Raw genomic sequence first — 8,149 nt, 5'->3', positions numbered from 1 at the left:
AGGTCCTCTATGAGTCTTTTAGTCAGAACAATGACGTCACAGGTCCCTCCACTTCTTTGGCGGTGGTGGTTCTTTATTGCTGCTCTGAATGGTTGTGATGTGTAGTGCAATAGTACTCTGGGCCCAGGCTGTCTGATAACATGGGCCAGGGGGTGGGTCGATGACAGCCTCAGATCCCTGATGAAGTCACGTGTCATGTGATGCAACACGTAGGAACGGTAGCTGTTGATGTCACTTCCTGTCCAGACCGGAATTCGGCCATATTGGAACTCCTAGTGAGGTTTCATTGAGTTTGATTTTACATACACCTATGTGAGTGTTTTTTTAAATGAAGTTAATCATCTAATAGATATATTGCATCATGGAAGTGCCTCTTTTATTCCTTTGAGATACATACCCTGGGAATATCAGGAATTGAGCGTTTTTATCCCATCTGAAGCAAAGCTGAACGGGGAACATTGGAGTTTGACTAATAAAGTGTTTACTGACTCTTATGGGGCGTACACACGGTCGGACTTTTCTACCGGACTGGTCTGACGGATGCCGACGGACCGAGTACAGCGGACAATCCGATCGTGTGTGGGCTTCACCAGACCTTCAGCGGACTTTTCCAGTCGCAAATCTGACTGACTTTAGATTTGGAACATGCTTCAAATCTTTACGTCGTAACTCCGCCGGAGCCAGAAATCCGCTCGTCTGTATGCTAGTCCAACGGACAAAAACCGATGCTAGGGCAGCTATTGGCTATTAACTTCCTTATTTTAGTCCGGTGTACGCCATCACGTACGAATCCATCGGACTTTGGTGTGATCGTGTGTAGGTAAGTCCATTCGTTAGAAAGTCTGTCGGAAGTCCATCAAAAGTCCTTCGAAAGTCCGCTGGTAAGTTTGTCGGACCAGTCTGGTCGAAAAGTCCGCCCATGTGTGCGCGGCATTAGGGTCATTTGCTGGAGGTAAGTGTGCATGCTGGCCGATGGAGGGTCACAGTCACATTGTGTGTTGTATGGAGCCAGGGTGTTGGACTCGAGGTAACATCATCTACACATTTGACTTTTTATAATGGACACTTGCTTTATTACTATGAAATTGCATTTATAGTTTGATGAGATTGAATTTGCACTAATGCACTTTTTGAGATTCAAATTTTTTTAATTAATTCAAGTTTTAATTTTTGGAGATCGCACCCCCGGAGGGTGTTTATTGTTCCTTTTACTGCTAAACAATTGTAAGCACTTTTGATTATTTTATACTTTTTTGTATATTACTTTTACTTATTATATGCACTGATTTTTGTGTTTCCATAAACCATTTGCCACTGATTACTTATCCATAGCTTTATTGTGTTCACTGATTGTTTTTTTTTTTTTCCCCAGGGGTTATCACCCCTGCAGGGTGTTTATTGCTAGGTTCTTATTATTTATTGTAGTAAGCAGTGCAGCACCAATTCATTTGTCAAACATACAATTGTGTTTACACGTGTTACCCCAACACAAAGGTATGGATCCATCCCTAGGGCTGGATTTGATGTGGTTTTAAAATAAACTGTATATGTAATGCTTTGCATAAACTGTCTGCCCAGTATAAGTAGCTGTAATAAAATAATAATAAATTTAGATTTTAGAAGTGTATAAGCATAAAAAAATGGTACTCTAGAACCATGCCCACCAGTACATGCCACACTCTAAAATCCATGCATCCACGCATCCCCTAGTTACTGTAAAAACAGGGAGAGTTATGCTAAAATAAATGTACTTTATGTGAATAATTATGAACTGCAAAAATGTGGACATAGCAATTAAAGCATACGAATGTGTACATTCCGAAACCCCCAAATTCCTGAGAAAAGTGTGCCTTCAAAAATAAAAAAGGAGCATATAAAACAGAAAGCAATTATTTTTATCCCATATATTTTGGTTAAATAAACCCCTTAGCGCCGACCGTACGCACATATGCGGCCTCGGCTTTAAGGGGTTATACCGGGATGATGCCTGTAGCTGCAGACATCACCCCGGTACCGTTTTTTAGAACGGGCGGTCGAGTCTTTTAGGATAACAACCAATGTGGCTAAAAGCTGCTTGGCTGTTATCCTAAAGGAGCAGGAGCGGACGCCCCCCCGCCGTCTTCCGCCTGCTCTTCCCGGGCCTCCCGTCCCACTGGGAGACCCGATCCATGGTCCGGTATTTCCGCCGGCTAGGCTGAGACTGGAACAAAGCTGGAAATGGCTTTGTTCCAGTCTCCTATTTAAAAACACTCGGCTGCCAATGGCGCAGATTTAAAAAAAATTACAGTATTCAGAATCAATGTTTTTTTGAAGATCTGAATACTTTGAAATGCAAAGAAGGGAGTTGGGGTCTTTTAGACCCCCGATCCCTCCATAAAGTGTATTTGTCACCACCTATTACTGTCAAAAGGGATGTTTACATTCCTTGTGACAGCAATTAAAGTGATCAGAATTTTTTTTTTTTAAATGGCAATGTAAAAATAAATAAAAAAATAACTAAATAATATAAAATTCTAAAGCGCCCCCGTCCCCGCAAGCTCACTCAGCAAAGAAACCGCATCCGTAAGTCGCGCCCGCATATGTAAACGGTGTTCAAATCACATCACACATATGAGGTATTGCCGCGATCATTAGAGCGACAGCAATAATTTTAGCAAAAGGCCTTCTCTGTAACTCTAACCTGTTAACCGTTAATTTTTTTTAAAGCATCGCCTATGGAGATTTTTAGGTACCATAGTTTGTCGCAATTCCAAGAGTGTGCACACTTTCAAAGCATGATATGTTAGGTATCTATTTACTCGTTTACATCATCTTTCACATTATACAAAAAAAATTGCCACCGTGTGACATAAAATATTGCAATGATCACCATTTTATTCTCTAGGGTCTCTGCTAAAAAAAATATATATAATGTTTGGGGGTTCCAAGTAATTTTCTAGCAAAAAATACGTATTTTAACTTGTAAGCAACAAATATTAGAAATAGGCTTATGCTGCGTACACACGATCGGAAATGCCGCCAGCAAAAGACCTATGTGATGTTTTGGTCGGAAAATGCGACCGTGTGTATGCTCCATCGGACTTTTGCTGGGGGCATTTCCACTAGCAAAAGATTGAGAGCAGGCTCTCAATTTTTCGGTCGGAAAAAGTTCCGATCCGAAATTCCGTTCGTCTGTACAAATTCCAACGTGCAAAATTCCTACGCATGCTCGGAAACAATTCGACGCATGCTCGGAAGCATTGAACTTAATTTTCTCGGCTCGTCGTAGTGTTGTACGTCACTGCGTTCTTGACGGTCGAAAGTTCATAGAATTTTTGTGTGACCATGTGTATGCAAACCAAGCTTGAGCGGAATTCCGTCGGAAAAACCATCCAAGTTTTTTCCGACGGAAAATCCGCTCATGTGTAAGGGGCATTAGGCATGAAAGGGCTATTAAAAGCAATTGCTGCATATTCCACTTACTAATTCTGCAACCAAAACAGAGAACGCTTGTTTGGTCATATAAACCACAAAAACAGATTTATTGCACCATGTAAATCCCACCACCTAAAACAGATCAAACGGACTTGCTATCTTACTCAGCAATCATTGGCAATAATACTTTTACAGTTTATCAACCACCACCTACAGCTTTGTGCTCATAATACTAGCCTTACTCTTACAATAAATTGCTCATATTACCAACAAACAAATGGCTGGGCACACCCTAATCACCCTGTGTAGTACAGATATTCTCTATGTTTAGACCCCTGATATTTCACCAAAGCCCCCTAACAGCGGTTCTAAAAAAAACTGTAAAACAATAATAATAATAAAAAAAATGTAAAAAATAATAAAAAAATTAAATAATAAAAAATACTGACACTGTCCACTGCCCTACCTATACAGTCTATTGCTCTACTGACACTGTTAGTATATATACACATGCACATGTGTTTGAGCTTTGAAGTGCACACCCTAATGCAATAGGCTGTGCAAACCTATGCCATCAGAGCATAATTCATCAGAACATAACATAAAAGGCATTATATATTACAGGGTAACATATACCTCCACCCATATTTTTAGGGTCCATTCAGAAAATTCGGGGCGCAGAGTGGAGCCTGTCATGGATTTCTCTCTGCTTAACACAACATAGAAAACTCCAGTATTGGAAAAGAGCTGATCATGGAACTTTGACAGGTCATGTTTGACTTTATTTGCTTTTTACCCCTTTATCTTTTTATCACATCAACAATGAAAATATGTGCTTACTAAAAATACATAATGGGGTAGATTTACTAAACTGGAGAGTGCAAAATCTGGTGCAGCTGTGCATGGCAGCCAATCAGATTCTAACTTCAGCTTGTTCAATTAAGCTTCGACAAATAAACCTGGAAGCTGATTGGTTTCTATGTACAGCTGCACCAGATTTTGCACTCTTTAGTTTTAGTAAATCAACCTCTATGTTTTCCTTAAAATAAAAACATAAGACCACAGGGCGAGTTTGTCGTCCTCCGAGTCTGTAGATTGTACAGCTTGTTTCCATGCACCGCTTCAGCATAAAAAATGTCCTGGAAATGATTTTATTATGTTGCCAACTATGTGAATGGAGCCCAGTGATGAAATCTAGGAACTATTGAGGTAATTCAGCTGACCTACTTTCATGGGTGTAGTTCTCCTTTCATTTATTTCAAATGTTCCGTTTGCACTTTCAGCAATCTCAGGACATTTTTCTTTGTGCTTGCAGAGGAAGTGAAAAAATAGTTTACGTCTCTTTAGCCATATCTGCTTAGTGTTCAGATTCCTAAACCGAGTTGTGTCAGTGATCACTTTGCTGCATTGTTTCACGACAGACCACACACATTGGCTGTGTTTAGCTATAGCCGGCTATGGAGGCCTGTGGGACTCATACTATAGAGCTGAAATGGATGCTGATTGATCTCTGCCTAGAAGTGGTGGTAATATGTCAACCTGTATTAATGATATTGAAACTTTGTATATTTATAAAGTGGTAAGTATGAATTTTACGAAACATTCACTGGTAGCGAATCAATCACTGTCCTTCAAAACATATGCACCTGGAAGATTCACCTGCAGTGAATGTTTGGCGAATGTCAGAATAAACTTCTTTGTAAATACGTCCCTTGGAGTCAGCTCAGGTTTCTCAACATTAAAGTGTAACTACAGTGCATTTGAAGTTGTAAACTTTACATTGGTACATGCTTGCTGGCCCATATTTTCAATAGAATATTTTATGTACTGGCTGTCTGGAAGCTAAATCAGCACTTTTGTTGAGCATCTGCTGAGGCAAAACCAATTACAAAATAGCCTGATTAGACGATAGTGTTGTCCTTCTAATGGAGTAGACAATATTCATCTAGGGGTCCAATTAAAAAGCATTAGGCCTGGTACACACTACTAGTTAAAAGAAAAAAAAACAGACTGCCCCGGGTCGGAGCCGCTGTACTAACAATCAGATGTTAGTACGGTGATCTCCCCCGCTGAGCTATTGTGTTCTGACAGGGGGATGGCTCCCGCTAGAACAATCTGATCCTAGCTTTCCTCCATTGGCTGAAAATGCTGATTGGAAACCAAATGGGTGACTTCTGTCGGACCGAGTGCCTTACAAACGGGACGAATGTTGGCCGGTTTTTACTGAACCAGCCAATATCGCCTGACATTCAGCCCGTGTGTACAGGGCTTTAGTTAGGCACACTGCTGCTTAAAAATGGGGGGGGGGGGGGGGTTGTTTGGCAATGCCATAAAAAAAAAAACCAGCAAAAAAAAGAGATATGGAGTGTCCTTATCCGGACTCTTCCCAAGGTACAAAAAGGGGGCCCCCCAATAAATGACTGAGAGGATGGTTGACAATAGGAGGGGTTTTTTGATATTTTGTAATATAAGTTTAATGATTTCTTATACTTTCTGATACTAAGTATTGTTGGTGGCTTAGGCTTTATGGGTCTTGTGCATTTAATAGATGGTCCTGTTCAGCTATCTTTCTAGATAGACCGCTTCTAATCATTACCATGTAAATAGTAACTACTATATAGTTTTTTCACCATTTTTCAATATGTTTGGTCTTTCTATTTGTATACAACCATATTGAACCTCCTGGACGGCTCATCCCCGTTGTTATGATCCCTTTTATTCCCCTTTTTGTGTACCTACTTTACTGTGTATACAGTGCTATATATGAATTGTTTTATTGCTCTGCTTTGTTTTGCTCTTTCTTTTTCTCATTTGAATAATAAAAAATGTAAAAAAAAAAAAAATGAAACAGAAAAAGGGGGTCCCCCTGCAATCCACCCCCCATGTCAATGAGTAAGTGTTAATAATACCCTTGTTTCTCATTCATAGAAAATCAAAATAAATACAGCCACAATATCATCAATTATTTCATAAAAATAAAAATGCAGAGTCAACCACATTGTCCAGCGATGTGGATCCATTGTCAATCACGATGAACAATGCCCTGATGACTCAAACACACAATCCACTCATGATGACTCTGCTCCTGACGGACTCTCACAGCTAATGATGGCCTTCTCAGCCAATAGCCGAATGTGACCAAACCAGCTAGTGATACTGGCCGATTTGACTGACCAAATAGTCATAAAACAAGCCAGCAGGTGGGCTGAGAAGTCATTTCTTCGGTGGTGGTGGTGATACTTTCATTTAATGGCAGCAGTACCACCACTAATTGAATCACATTCAGCTGCAGCAGCACCCAGAGGTTTGGGCAGGCAAAATCTGGCCATTTATTTTACTTCTTTGGTAAACCTCTATTTTTTAATTTACTTTGTATAGGATTAGTATTGTAAGGCTGCACATACATTATACAGTTTTCTTGTACAACTTTCCTTTAGGTTTACCAAAACCATATAGTATGAGGTCAAACCTAAACACTTTCAATTTGTATGCAATCAGGCAGGCCCTTGTACACATAGTTGAAGGTAAATCTAAAGAAAATTGAATAAGAAAATTATATGGTGTATGGCCAGCTTAATGCTTCGCCTTATGTACTAAGCTAAGGAAATGTTCCCTTAAAAAGTGAATACTCTCTTCTCCTTTAGTGAATCAAACTCAATAACTCTGCCTAACTGCTTAATAGCTGTGGATTTTTCAGTTATAAGGAGTGAATTGTTTTCAGTGGATTGTCTAGAGACAGATGACTGGCCCTGAGTGTAGATTGTGTCCAGGGCCAGTCATCTTCCTCTAGTCACAGGTCACCGTTGGATGTTTGGTTACATATGGACACCCAATGACAGCTGCGGCCCCTGTCAGTCTCTTAGAGTTTTTTTTTTTTACAGGTTTCCCAGCCACAGGTTTCTGCAATCACCAGTGATCAGAAGCCACAAGAATCCTCAGATTCTTGCCGCAGGAATCTGCTGTCCAGACAGGGCCGCTGATAAGACAGTATAGCCAGCCCTCCTGTTCCAGGCCCAGGCCCCATTAGTTCAAAAGGGGGGCCCAGGAACCTGCTGAGCAAGAGCAATTGCTGTACTGCTTTATTGCCAACTCTTGTGTCTCCCCCTGCAGCTCTACCAGCTTCTCCTCCTTTTTCTTTCTTCGACCGCACTGCAGGTGGATTGGTATATGCATCTCCCCCCTGCTGTCTGGGCCCCTCTTCTGTGTGGCCCCCTCCCCTGCAGCATTTCCAGCTTCCCTCCTCTCCTCTGTAGCTGCTGATGGCACACAGTGGAATGTTTCAGAATAGAGAGGGGGTGTGCGCAGTATATATGTCCTACTTACCTGCCTCTTCTTTTCCTGAGTTGACACAGTGAACGATTGGCACTGATCACTCATTGTGTCCATCACGGAAACATAGTAAATTGTGTTTACTATGCTTCGGATTGTGAATGAACAGGGAGCCTCAGAGTGCTTCTCATTCATTCACTGTCCAGTGCAGCTGAAGCTGCAGAGAAAGGGAATGGGGAATCTCTGTTCTCAGTCCCTTTCTCTGTCTCAGATGTGAGCTATCAGGGGTTTGTTTAGACCCCTGATATTTCATCAAAGATCCCCCCCCTCCAACAGCTGTACCGGGCCCCGTGATTTCTAACAGCAGCCCTGTGTCCAGGCTTTATCAGATGTATAAATGAGGCCTTACAGTGAACATATCTGAGTTTGGCAATGATACTTTTGTTTTTTCTAGATGTTGCTAAGT

Source organism: Aquarana catesbeiana, linkage group LG05 (assembly GCF_042186555.1).
Source record: "Aquarana catesbeiana isolate 2022-GZ linkage group LG05, ASM4218655v1, whole genome shotgun sequence".
Lineage (NCBI taxonomy): Eukaryota > Metazoa > Chordata > Amphibia > Anura > Ranidae > Aquarana > Aquarana catesbeiana.
Note: the sequence above shows the minus strand (reverse complement) of the source record.